The 14,376-nt window shown below is 41.9% G+C and overlaps 1 protein-coding gene across 2 annotated transcripts in view; it reads left to right on the top strand.

Annotated features, from left to right (window-relative positions):
- The first annotated feature begins 12,914 nt into the window (after positions 1–12,914).
- Positions 12,915–14,376, top strand: part of FGL1 (fibrinogen like 1) — a 39,296-nt gene continuing 37,834 nt past the window's right edge. Inside the window, exon 1 of one of the 2 annotated variants that reach the window (XM_089669560.1) lies at positions 12,915–13,049. The gene's annotated coding sequence lies outside the window, so the exon portion shown is untranslated. The remainder of the gene's footprint in view (positions 13,050–14,376) is intronic. The other variant, XM_089669559.1, reaches the window with a different exon arrangement.

The raw sequence follows: 14,376 nt of genomic DNA, 5'->3' as shown, positions 1-14,376 counted from the left end.
CTTTGTGTCTAGGTCAGGGTTAAAGGTCAAGGTCAAATGGTCAGGGTCAAAGGTCAGGATTTTTTTTTTTTTTTTTTTATTGGTATCAGTGTCAGTGTGTTTTCGGTAAAAAAAAAAAACGAAAACATAAAATGTGCACTATTTTTTCTGGGCTGTACTACGGGTACAAACAACAAATAACAGACACATACATGGTATCACTGCAATCGTCAAGAGCTGGAAAATTTATTTTTGGTTGTTCTTTGGTGGTAGGTTATGGTAGTAACAAGAAACACACAGCTAAATTTAAAAACAATTATTTTTTTTACAATTTGGGCCAGTTTTCCTTTGATGATAAAAACAATCAGGAGATATCCATTTACCACCAAATGAAAGCCCAATTTGTCCTAAAAAAAACAAGATATAATCCACCTGGATGTACAGTTGTGATGATATGTACGGTTTTACTAACACATGTCAAAATTGCAAAATTGTGCTTAGGCATTAAGATTTGTTTTACCCTTAGGCACGAAAGGGTTAAACATTTAAAACCATCTGTAGTACGTTTGCAGGAAACCCATTTGAAATCTGACACTTTCGGTACCCTCCATTCTCATTGATTATTGGTAGTATCGTACATAAAGATCAATTGGGGTTTATTCTGTCAGCACCTGTGGTAGTGAGCTCTTATTGGTCTTCAACTTGGGGTTCTCCAGGGCACGGAGTCTAAGCCCCAGCTTGCTTGTTCACCAGAGCCCCTGATGGTGGGGATGGACTTCCAGCAGGCTGGGACCAGGTTGCGGCCCCCAGGTACACTCAGCTGAGGTGGAGGAGACCGTACGTGGGAGCAGAGTATAACGGGAGAAGACAAGGGAATCCAATAGGCAGGCCGAGGTCAGGACAGTTGGAAAACAAGCAAAGTCAGGAACGAAGCTGGTGTCAGACAATATAGGATTCACAGCAGAAACACACGGGAGCTCCAACAACTAGGAAGTTGCTCAGGCAAAGTGGCCTAGTCTGAGCATGTCTTATATAGACAGGCAGACAAGGAGGCGGGAAAAGAAGTGATGGAAGGGAAGGAAATAAAACCCAGAGGACAGCAGACGACGCCCATAGGTGAGCACAGACAAACACATGAGAAGGAATCAGGAAACAGGGCTGTAGCAAAAAGGTAAGAACACAAACAAACTGCAGGCTAACTTGTGACAGTATTCCCCCCCCCCCCCTTATGAGGTCTCCCCACTCTTTTAGGGCCAGGCTTAAGGGGAAACTTCTGATGAAAAATTTCCACCAGACAGAGTGCAGGAACATCAGAGGAAGGAATCCAACACCTCTCCTCAGGACCATATCCCTTCTAGTCAATTAGATACAAGAGCTTCCCTCTGATGAATTTTGAATCCAAGATTTGCTTCATACTGATCCAAAGTACTCGCTATTGGGGAAGGATGATGATGACGACTGGAAAATCTGTTGACATTAGGGATTCTCAAATGTGAAGGGAGGCGAAGTTTAAAAGCAACATGATTGACCTGGCGAAGGATGGTAAAGGGACCAATGAACCGAGGAGCAAATTTCATAGAGGGTACCCGTAGATGGATATTCTTGATAGAGAACCAGACCTTGTCACCAGGGAGAAATTTGGGACTCACGCAGCGATGGCGATCTGCAGCCGTTTTGTACTTGAAAGCTGCCAGATGTAAATTCTTGGAAACCTCTGCCCAGATGGAATTGAATGATCATTGTTAATCTGCAGCCACGGGTACTGTAGAGGAGATAGGAACAGGAAATGGCACCGAAGGATGATGACCATACACCGTGAAAAAGGGGGACTCACCAGTACTGGCACTGGCATGGTTATTAAGGGCAAACTCAGCCCATGGTAGAAGGTCTACCCAATCATCCTGATAGGCCGAAATGAAGGCACGAATATAGCACTCCAAGTTCTGGTTGACCCTTTCGGTTTGGCCATTAGACTGCAGATGAAAGGCTGAGGAGAAGTCCTACTCGACTCCGAAGGACGTGGCTAGAGCCCTCCAGAAGCGAGCTGTAAATTGAACACCTCTATCAGAAACAATGTGTGAAGGCATACCGTGAAGATGGAAGATTTCCTTAATTAAGTTGGAGGCCAACATGACGGCCGAAGGAAGTCCTGTAAGTGGAGTTAGGTGGCACATTTTTGAAAACCTGTCCACAACCACCCAGATAACCGTGGAACCAGCTGAAGGGGGTAGTTCAGAAATAAAGTCCATGGAAATGCATCTCCAAGGTTCATCTGGAACAGGTAGAGGTAAAAGGAGACCTGCTGGAGCAGACGTGGGGGAATTAGATTGCACACAAATGGAGCAAGCCTGGACATATTCTTCAACATCCTTCCGCAGTGAGGGCACCAGAAATGACGCTGCAGGAAGGCACAGGTGCGTTGCACCCCAGGATGTCCAGAAAGTTTAGAGTCATGTGTCCATTTGAGTAGCTTGGGATGAAGGGTAGGGACCACAAAGGTCTTTCCGGGTGGGATGCGTTTAGGCTGAAGATGAGTGGTGGCCAGGATACGATTGGCAGAAATGATAGGCTCTGGTTCAGTATGACACACTGACAAATGATCTGGACAAGGCATCTGCATGGGCATTTTTGGAATGTAGTGTCGAAATTAATTCTGGCAAAGAAGAGGGCCCATCGTGCTTGTCTGGGGGTTCAAACGCCGGGCAGACTGGAGATACTGGAGGTTCTTATGATCAGTATAAATCAGAATGCGATGTGGGGATCCCTCCAGCAGATGTCGCCATTCTTGCAGTGCCAGCTTTATTGCCAGCAATTCCAGATCACCGATGGTGTAATTCTTTTCAGCATCCGAAAATTTCTTAGAGAAGAAGGCACAAGGATGGAGCTTACCATCATGCATTTGGAGCAGGACGGCCGCCACTCCCAAAGATGAAGCATCCACGTCCAAGAAAAAAGGCTGAAAAATGCCCGGACGTATGAGAATCGATGCAGAGAGAAAGGTGGACTTTAATCTGTGGAATGCGTCGACTGCCTCAGGAGGCAAGGTTCTGGCGTTGGAACCCTTTCGAGTCAAAGAAGTGATTGGGGCCACCAGCGAAGAATAGTCAGGAATGAACTGGCGATAGAAGTTGGCGAATCCCAAAAAACTCGGTGTGGCTTTCAACCCAGAGGGCTGAGGCCAGTTGGAGATGGCTTGGAGTTTGTCAGGATCCATAAGCAGCCCTATAGCTGTGATTATGTAGCCTAGGAAAGGAACCTGGGTTTGTTCAAAGAGACACTTCTCCAACTTTGCATACAGGTGGTGGTCCTGAAGACATAGGAGAACAGTACACACGTGCTGACGATGAGTTTCTAAATCTGGAGAAAAAATGAGTCATCCAGATAGACAATGACACAAACATACAGAAGATCAGAAAAAATGTCATTAACAAAGTTCTGAGAGACAGCTGGGGCATTACACAAGCCAAAGGGCATTACAAGATATTCATAATGCCCATCTCTGGTATTGAAAGCTGCGGATAGATTATGTTAATTCTTTACTCCCACAGGAGAAACTCACATACCAACATCACAATGCTTATTGTAAGTTCCAGCAGGTATGGCAGGGTTGGCTGGATACACCTGGGCTCGCCCCTCCTCAATTGATAGCTGGACCAACTTTTGTGTGACATTTTATATCAGGTGTGTGGCCCCACTCCTCCCCTTGAGGGAGTTCATGTGCATCTCCCATTCTTTCTGATGAGACATTTCTGGTGAACCAGTGGTTGTTAATATGGGGTTTTTTGTATTGTTTGAAGGCATGTCTTGGGCTTTGTTCCTTTCCCCCATTTCTGTTTACATCTGGACAGGAAGGAATAAAAAGGAAAGAGCAAGGTATTGTCAAGAAATTTTTGGATCCTTATGGTCTCTGTTTTGTTTGATTACTATTTCTGTTATTATTTCCATTACGGGATCTGCGTATCCATGTTTTTCTATTTATGTGTAATCCTGCTGTTGCAGTAATGTCATTGTGGATTCTGTAAGTACTGTTCCATTTTCTCTATTATCTTGACAATAAAAGTTGTTTGTGTTGAAAAACAAATGGCTCTGAACAGACATGGATGTAGGCAGATGTAATCAAATTATCATCTATTTACATCCACCTGCCCATTGACATACATTGTGGTACAGTCTGGATCCATTTGAAAAACTGACAAACAGATCTTGACAGAACGCCCATGAGAATGCCCTGAAAGGACAGTGAGAGCTGATTCACACATGTGCGGTGCAGATTGAAGCTCAGGTTTCACAGCTACAGTTGTGACCAAAATTATTCAACCCCCACTGAAATTGAGTGTTTTGGCCAGTTTGACATTGCTTTTGATCATTCAGTCATCTTGCTTACATTTACATTAAAGAGGCACTTGTAGGTCAGACAAATATAACATAACAGTTATAATGAAATAACCACAAATGTCTTTTCTGTGCTCACAGCATTATCAGTTTTATTCAACCCCCAAGTGACATTCAATCTTAGTACTTAGTACAGCATCCTTTTACAGTTATAACAGCTTTTAAACGTGAAGCATAGCTTGACACAAGTGTCTTGCAGCGATCTACGGGTATCTTCGCCCATTCTTCATGGGCAAAGGCCTCCAGTTCAGTCACATTCTTAGGCTTGCGCACTGCAACTGCTTTCTTTAAGTCCCACCAGAGGTTCTCAATCGGATTTAAGTCTGGTGACTGCGATGGCCACTCCAAAATGTTCCAGCCTTTCCTCTGCAACCATGCTCTAGTGGACTTGGAGGTATGCTTGGGATCATTGTCCTGTTGAAAGGTCCAACGTCTCCCAAGCCTCAGGTGTGTGACGGACTGCATCACGTTTCCATCCAATATCTCCTGGTACTGAAGAGAATTCATGGTACCTTGCACACGCTGAAGCTTCCCTGTACCTGCAGAAGCAAAACAGCCCCAAAGCATGATTGACCCTCCACCATGCTTCACAGTAGGCAAGGTGTTCTTTTCATCATAGGCCTTGTTCTTCCTCCTCCAAACATAGCGTTGATCCATGGGCCCAAACAGTTCTAATTTTGTTTCATCAGTCCACAGAACACTATCCCACAACTTTTGTGGTTTGTCCACATGGCTTTTGGCATACTGCAGTCGACTCTTCTTATTCTTTGGAGACAGCAAGGGGGTACGCCTGGGAGTTCTGGCACGGAGGCCTTCATTACGCAGTGTGCGTCTTATTGTCTGGGCTGAAACTTCTGTACCCACATCTGACAAATCTTTTCTCAGTTCCTCAGCAGTCACACGGGGACTTCTCTCCACTCTACGCTTCAGGTAGCGCACAGCAGTCGAAGTCAGCATCTTCTTTCTGCCACGACCAGGTAGCGTTTCAACAGTGCCCTTTGCCTTGAATTTGCGAATGATGCTTCCTAAGGTGTCTCTTGGTATGTTTAACATCTTTGCAATCTTCTTATAGCCATTGCCCTTCCTGTGAAGAGAAATCACCTCTTCTCTTGTCTTCCTGGACCATTCTCTTGCCTTCACCATGTTTGTAACCACACCAGTAAATGTCTAGAAGGAGCTGAGTATCACAGTCATTTTAAAGCTGCCTAATTGGTGCTTATTATGCTTGATTGCTGCTCGGTGACATCCACAGGTGTTTTCAATACCTGATGGAAAGCACCTGTATGAACCTCTGTTCTTCAGAGTGGTAGTCTTTAAGGGGTTGAATAATTGTGGCAATGAAGAAACCACATAAGAACCATTTACTACTGTATTACATAAACAATTGATGTCATTTTAGTTGCATTTGGGTAGTTACAACGTCCTTGTAGGATTTGATTCTGAATACAATTCCAAATGTACACTATAGTCCCTAAACCCCTTTACAGCATTGGGGGTTGAATAATTTTGGTCACAACTGTAATTGATACAGTAGTTGTTCAGCGGTTCAGGTCAGGTTTACATGAAGTTCAGGACAGGTTTTGAGTGCAAACCTCCTTCCATCAGCAAGGGCATTGAAGATGAAACGTGGCTGGGTCTTCCAACATGACAATGATCCCAAACATACCACCCGGGCAATGAAGGAGTGGCTTCGTAAGAAGCATTTCAAGGTCCTGGAGTGGCCTAGCCAGTCTCCAGATCTCCACCCCATAGAAAACCTTTGGAGGGAGTTGAAAGTTCATGTTGCCCAGCGACAGCCCCAAAACATCACTGCTCTAGAGGAGATCTGCATGGAGGAATGGGCCAACATACCAGCAACAGTGTGTGCCAACCTTGTGAAGACTTACAGGAAACGTTTGACCTCTGTCATTGCCAACAAAGGATATATAACAAAGTATTGAGATGAACTTTTGATATTGACCAAATACTTATTTTCCACCATAATTTGCAAATAAATTCTTTCCAAATCAGCCAATGTGATTCTCTGGATTTTTTTTCTCATTTTGTCTCTCATAGTTGAGGTCTACCTATGATGCCAATTACAGGCCTCTCATCTTTTTAAGTGGGAGAACTTGCACAATTGGTGGCTGACTAAATACTTTTTTGCCCCACTGTATGTGAACAGGCACCATAGGAAGCAATGGTATTTCACATGACATGCGGATTGGATGTGGTTCAAACCACATCCAATCCTCATATATGTGAACTGGCACTCAGGCAAAATTCACATGGGTGGGCAGGAGCGCAGAGTTTTCTGCTTTCAGAGAAAGCTAATGGGTGCAAAATCACAGTTAATGACTGGATCACCAAGTGAAAATACAGAAAAAAAGAAAACAAATGCAACCACCACATTAAAGGACCAGTAAGCCGTACTCTTAAGAAGTTAGCCACAGAGGCAGTGCATTTTTTGTATTGAGCAAGCTGACTCAGAGACATACATTGTGGGAAGGAGCAGTAAAACAATAAGAAGAAAAGAAAGCTTGTATATACAGTATGTAATGAGCAAATATGGCTGGCCCATGAGTGTATATAAGGAACTATACATAGAACCATGTTGTTAACAAAGTCACATTGATAACACTATTTACACCAGTATAAAAAATTATTGAAAAAAGCATTCCTCATGGTGGATCAACAATGGTCTCTATAGAATAGCTCCCTTTATAGACCACAAGGGAATTAGACAACCCTCTTATTTACAGAATACCCTACAAATGTCCCCTTCAGAGACTTTCCACCTTTGCCAAATCATTCATTTTTTAAGGACTTTGTGTCTAGATCAGAGGGACATTACTATCAGAACCCTACATGAGAATAGATGCCTGCGCAGCCTGGGCACTCGCGGCAGTACCTCAGAATTATACTGCCTGTTTGAAGACCAAGGTCCCAAACTTTCCTACCAAGCAGTTTGGGAATCGGAGTTAGAGGAATCCATAAGAGGAAGGAATTCTTGTTTCACTGGTCAACTGTGCTGCACAAGGGAATCCTCAATGCCTCCCTAGTGGAGGCAAATTAAAAAGCATTATCCCAATGATATCTCATTCCGGCACAATTAGCTAAGATCTATCCTGATGCCTCACCTTATGTTTCAGGGGGTGTGGGCAAGAAGGCACTATGTTCCACATATGGTGGAAATGCACAAAGGTCCTGTGGTTTTGGACCAGAATATTTAACCTACTTTATTCGGTAACTGGGGTGAATATCCCCAAAAATGCCAAGACAGTGCTATTCTCAAACCTGTCGAGTGAGTTGCCCAAACACCTCAAATCCTAGCCTTCTACTGTATATCTTTTCAGCGGCCAAGATCACAGTGGAACAAGCATGGTCAACCTTGCACTTGACAAACACAAAATCTCCTGGATTATGATTAATGAAAAGCTGGTCAGTATCCTCCAGGACAAACAACCTTGATTCAAAAATATTTGGAATCCCTGGATCAGGTGTCTTCACTCTCCCTAGTGGGCAGGGTGGCCTGGGGGTTGATAGGCAGGGACAGAGTGATCGGACTCATTCTTTATCTTTCTTTTCTCTTATAACTATTTTATTCCTCCTTTTTTCTATATCTTCATTCTTCTTCTGAAGAAGTCCTAACCCAATATCATGATAGCTGGTTAATGGGAAGTTCATGCAGTTGCCTAGATATAGTTTACAACATTTATTAGTTTCTTTACATATGGACCTCTCAGCTACTCTGTGATACTTGAACCTCTATGTCTTCTATCTAGGCATAGATGCGTCCACTCTTGTATAATCAATAAGAATTACCCTACTCCTTAAGGAGTAGTTAATGATAGTCATCATCTCCATGATGCTGTCCTGCTGCAGAGTGAGGATTGGAGGGAAGGATCCTGTCTTGATGATTAAAGAAATGTAGTGGGTATCTGTCATTTATTTTGTTGGATCCTGTACCACACTGTCTTGAAAAACTTGTTTTCAATAAACAATTACTGAAAGAGAAAAAAGCATTCCTGCCCTGAAATCCTGACTGAACAGTAAAGAAGCAACCACAGACTGATGCACTTAATATTTTAATTATTATATAACTGTATTCCTTGGCAATTATTTATATTTGCCTGGCAGCCAGTTGTAAGTCAGTTGTAAAATAAATGTTAAAAATGTGTTTATTTTGAAAATAATAAAGAAACTAAGACTATATATACAAAATTATTATACACAATTATAATGTAATAACATGAAGTTTCATATGTTCATTTTTCTCATCACTGGAAACCTCATTTTCACAGTGAAAAAAATAGTTTGGTAACACAAGTGCAATATTCAACATCACCACTAGATGTCAATGTAAGCCAACACTTACTCTGGGTGTTCACATCCCCACAGCTTAGTTATGAGGGCACAGTGGGGGAGATTCTACTAAGGGCTCATGTACACTGCAGCTGATAAACTGACATTCACGAGCTTTACTGCATTTTTTTTAGCAGCCCCTGAACTCTCCCTAATGTTTTCCTATGTGTCCATGTACACATAGCCGTTTACAGGCAGTTGAGTTTACAGTAGTTTTTTTGAATGCTCCAAACTTGTGTTCAGGAGTAGATTTTACCGGTGTTTCAAACGCCAAATGCTTGAAAATGCGTGTAAACGCAGCTAACTACATTTAAAAGCGTTTGCATGTAGAAGCATTTTTTAACTGTTCCATATCCAGATGCTGTCCAGAGCAGGGGCGGACTGACCATTTGGAAACTCGGGCACTGCCCGAGTGCCAGGGGTCAGTAGGGGGCCCCATGAGATGCCCCTGGTACCTTTTTTATAGGCTTTTTTGAGTTTGGGCAAGGAAACAGGGGCCCCATTCTCCCCTATTGCCCGGGGGCCCCATGAGTTGTCAGTCCGCCCCTGGTCCAGATGCTTTTTTCATCATCAGAAATGCATGCAAAGTGCTTTCCATGTATTTAAAGGGACCTAGTATACCAGCACAGTAATTTCCAGGTTTTGCATGAAGGAAAAAATGGTAGAACGTGCTGCATTATTCTCGTGATGGGATCCAGAGTGAATACAACCAGAAGAGACAGGCAATCTCAACACATACTGCTCTCTCTGCTTCTGCTCTCTCTATTTCTCTCAAAATGTCTGAAATAGTTAATATTTTACTGTTTTTCAGTGCTTTCTGGGCATTTTGGAAGGTCTCCTGAGGTTATCTTTAAAAAACACTTCTAAACGCAAACGCTCATAAACACGCATAAATGCCGTATGCAAACGCGGCTAAACAGACGTTTTTTAACCTACGTTTTCCAGCAGTCAGTTTCCATCGTTCAGAAGAGTTTTCCAAACGTCCCGTGTACATGGAGTCTAAAACTGGTGTACACAGGATCTGGAGTAGCTGTGCCAATAACCAGTAAGCTTCAAACATAGGGTTGTTCAATTTAGTTTTGGTACTAAAACCTAAAAGCTGATTGGTTACTTTGCACAGCTGCACCAGATGCACCGGTTTTAGTAAATATCCCCAGCATGTATTTTTGGTACTGGCCTATGCGCAAAGTGTTTGGTTGTAATTGAGCAAGTAATGTTATGTAAACTCCCATTGTTGTTTTGCATTAGCATGTACATTCATGAGGCTCCTATTAGTCAATGATTACACAGCTCAACAAAAAAAAATCTTTTTTCTTGGTGTCTTGCTTTTTAGACCTGTTCTTGGGGTTATTTGTGATGTTTACATTAAATTACATTCACTAGACTGCACCAGCTCTAGCTTCTTAGATATGGTTGAATTTTTATAATTTTTACTCCGTTTTTGAAAAGATCTTGCTGATGAATTTGTTCTTCTGTTACCTAGTTTGTGTTTTGGCGTACAAATTAGAAGATATAGTGAGTGTTTATATATTTCCAACTGTCATTTTACATCGGAAACATTGTATGTTAAAGTGTAAGTTATTACACTGGTGCTGTGAATTCCGTACCGCATCAGTGTGAACCAGGGCTTACACTATTATAGTTATGATCATATAGGAGGTGTGTGTATATTGTCACTTATAGCTTTACATTTTTGCAGATCCATCACCATAGGTTATGGTGACATTTTATGTTTCTTTCATGCTACAAGGAGATTAAATAAAATGCTACATTAAAATATCCTGATTGTTGATGGGCTACCAGAGTGAAGAGTGGTATATGACATTATTTTATATATCAAAAACTAGAGCTGGTAGGGAATAATTGGTGCCATTTTTGGAATCAGCAATCAGGTCAAATATAATCAGGAACAAGTCTAACATTTGAGGCACCAAAATGTGTGTTGGCCTCTGTAATGTGACAAGATGTTGGAGCATTTAACCACTTAGTAAACTAAGAAATTGCAAATGAGTATTAATCTTAGGGGTCTATTTATAAAACAAAATGTGCTGTGCGAATGTCTGGTCATTTACAGAAAAGTAACAAATAATACCGGTAATGTTTGTAATATGTGTGTAATGTCAGTTTCAGTTTGTTGCCTTTTGCCATGGAATGTAGCATTCACTCATCCTAAGAGAAAATGGCCATAAGAAAATGTGACCATAAGAGTTAAACAACATTCACAAAGACAGAAAATAGCCTGACACTATAGAATTAGAACATTTGACCAGAAGAGGAAATAATATGAGGGAGATGTAAAAAATGTACAGTTTGCACAGCCTATGAAGATTCTAGTGCAAACAGCTGAACTAATGGGTGTTTGGCCGAGCAAACCTACAGTTGCTTGCAGTTTGAAGTGAAAAATGATTACAATATTATTATTGCCACGGCTAAATGTGACAGTTTCCTGCTCAGGACTGTACCCACCTACATGCTAAGAACCAGTGACTTACCTTTCTTCCGAAATATTCAGCTTGTCAGCTGGGTAACATTTGGTAGTAAACAAAGGGATAGTGTAAAAACAAAAAAACGGTACCCTCCCCCAGATAAAATCACATTGGAAGGCCCCCCCCCCCACAAAAAAGAATGCATGATTAAAAAAAAACCCATACCAGATCCGTATCAGAGACTGCAGCCTGGCTGGCCATCATGCAGCTTCCTTCCTTCTGAACAAAACCAGGCCATATACCCTCAACATGGAGAGGTACCTCTCAAATGAGGATTACCAGTGCTTGTGGGGGTCTGCAGGTCTGCTTATGGGAATCTGGAAGACCCTTTTAAATAAAAAGGGGCCCCCAGATACTCACACACACACACGTAAATGGGGGGAGGCAACATTCTCTTAGAATTTGAGGGACATCTATGATACTTAAAGTGGAGTTCCAATGAAAATAAAAAAAAAATAAAAGTCAGCAGCTACAAAAACTGTAGCTGCTGACTTTTAAAAAATGGTCACTTACCTGTCCCTCGATCCCACGGTGTCCTCCCCGCAGCCTGTTTCACCGGCCACCCTGTGTTCCTGGTGCCCGCATCTTCAGTGTGGGCACCCGGCTGTGACAGCTTGCGGCTTCCCAGCCAGGTTCTCACTGCGCATGCACAAGTAGCACTGTGCTTTGTGAATGGTCCCGTAGTCTTCTACGTGTCCCAGAAGACTACAGGAGGGAGGGGGGAGGACAACTTCGCAGCGGAAATGGGAGCAGGTACCTGTCAATAACGGGTACCCATTCTCCCCCTGCTCCTCAAAGGTGCCAATCTTTAATGGGGAGCAGGGGACCAGTCCTTAAAGCAGAACATCTCCTTTTAGGTGGAGCTCCACTTTAAGCTGCCCGTAAATTATACAATTTTCTAGTTCAATTACCGTCAAATACTGTATGTAGTAGAAGAGTCTGCCCAACTGCACGCAGATTGGAAATGTTTAGCTTTGACCTTTAGTTTTGGTAAATCTAAAGAAAAATTGTACAAGAAAAATGTATAATGTATGGCCAGCCTTAGTGCTATCTAGTGGCCAATTGCAGTATTTTCTATTTTAAATCAAAAACATACCACCAACACAGGAAATAGCCTAACAACCAGGGGCAGACTGACCATTTGGAAACTCAGGCACTGCCCGAGGGCCCGGGGTCAGTAGGGGGCCCCATGAGATGCCCCTGGTACCTTTATCATAGGCTTTTTTGAGTTTGGGCAAGGATACAGGGGCCCCATGATCCCCTATTGCCCGGGGGCCCCATGAGTTGTCAGTCCGCCCCTGCTAACAACATTCACATTCCCTGGGTGAATCGCTATGCATTTATTTAATACTCACCTAAAAGTTGTAAACAGGATCACAAAAATCTTCAGCTATTAAAAAAGGGCAAAGAGCAATATATGCAGCGTAGCATCCCAAAATAGTCTGGAAGCATCTCAGTACTACTATCTGTATTCCTTGTTATGGTTTACAGCAATTGCAAATTGCAGATCATCGCTGCTCATCAACAAAATAAATGGGCATAAATGAACATATCATCCCCTTTATTCTCTAACTTCTATTAGTTATTTCTTACAGCGCCTTTAAAAGGTTTTATAAGCTTTAGGTTTGATGTAATCATTTTCCCTCTTGTGTATTAGAACCTCTTGCCCATGTCATGCATTCATTGTATTCCCTGTGAATTTGGATAATCCAAGACATTCTTGGCCCCTGACTCACAGAAAATCTGTTTTACTGCATTGCTTAACCAGCAACATAGACAGCAGAAGTTTGGAAAAAGCAGAGACACAACACCGCAAAGAAAGAAAAAGCACAACATTCTGACAGGAGGGTAAGACTCTTTTCTTTCTCCAGTTACAGTACTACTGCATGTAATTGTCATAATATGCTTGCAGCTCACCAACAATTGGGACTGGGGTCAGTATGAGAATCTATGGACTTAACATATATCGTGTTTTACATTTAATATGGTGTTTTACTATGAAAAAAAATGTATTGTCAAAACAACGGGCAAAAAAGTTAAATGACCTACATCTCAGGGAATAGGCGCACAGTGCCACATCCCAAAGAACCAAACAATCCACAACGGAGGAACAAACCTTCAAAAATGAAGGGACTTTAAAGGCATCACACATTTGTTAAAATACATTTAATTTATAGAAGTCCATTAAAAAGGTGGACAATATATACCACCATATTATGCCTAATTATATGATTTTAATGTTTAATACTTTATAATTCTATGTTACAATGTAAGCATTGGGTGGTATCTATTGTCCACCTTTTTAATGGACTTCAATAAGTTATGTGTATTTTTAACAAATATTTGATTCTTTAGGCACAGTGCCTTTAAAGTCCCTTAATTTTTGAAGGTTTGTTCCTTCGTTGTGGATTGTATTGTTAAAACAACAGAACACTGCAAAAGTAGCTTTTTAAAATTAAAAAAAATTTATGATGCAGTAGGCACCATAGGTACCAGCATCTCTCCAGCTTATGAGGAGAGCACTTGTAATTACACTATCATAATCACAAACAAAAGTTCAATGGGTTTTTTGTTTATTTGTTTACATACTTTCTTTGTTTTTTTTACTAGGGAATAACATTCTATTATATTTCAGGTTGTTTTACTAATATTATGTTATTATTAATTACGATTAATGTCATTATTCATACTTTTAAGAAAAACAATTTAACTACTGTAACGGTGGGGCAGCACAGTGGCTGAGTGGTTAGCACTTCCGCCTGGCAGCACTAGGGTCATTGGTGCAAATCCCAGTCTCGGCACTACCTGCATGGAGTTTGCATGTTCTCCTTGTGCCTGAGTGAGTTTCCTCCCAGCACTCTAGTTTCCTTCCACTCTCCAAAGACATTGTCAGGGCTCCCGGGTATGACCAGAGGTGTGTGACTGACGCAGGGAAACGCAGACTTCAGATATGTGATAAACAATATAATTTATTAACACTAACAATACAAACATAAACGCAGTGCAATACTAAAACATAATACAGTGCAAACAAACCAAACCAACCACCCACAGATAACAGTACATACAAGCAAGCGTCGTCAGGCAGGCCGGGTCAATATCAATAGGGCAGGTAGGTACAGAGGGAGCAAGCGGAGATTGGTCGGGGTCACAGGCCAGGTTCAGCAGGTAGCAA

This window comes from Staurois parvus, unplaced genomic scaffold (genome assembly GCF_062004578.1).
Source record: "Staurois parvus isolate SC_StPar_1 unplaced genomic scaffold, SC_StPar_1.0 ptg000080l, whole genome shotgun sequence".
Lineage (NCBI taxonomy): Eukaryota > Metazoa > Chordata > Amphibia > Anura > Ranidae > Staurois > Staurois parvus.
The sequence above is the reverse complement of the archived record's forward strand: the minus strand, read 5'-3'. Positions and strand labels throughout refer to the sequence as shown.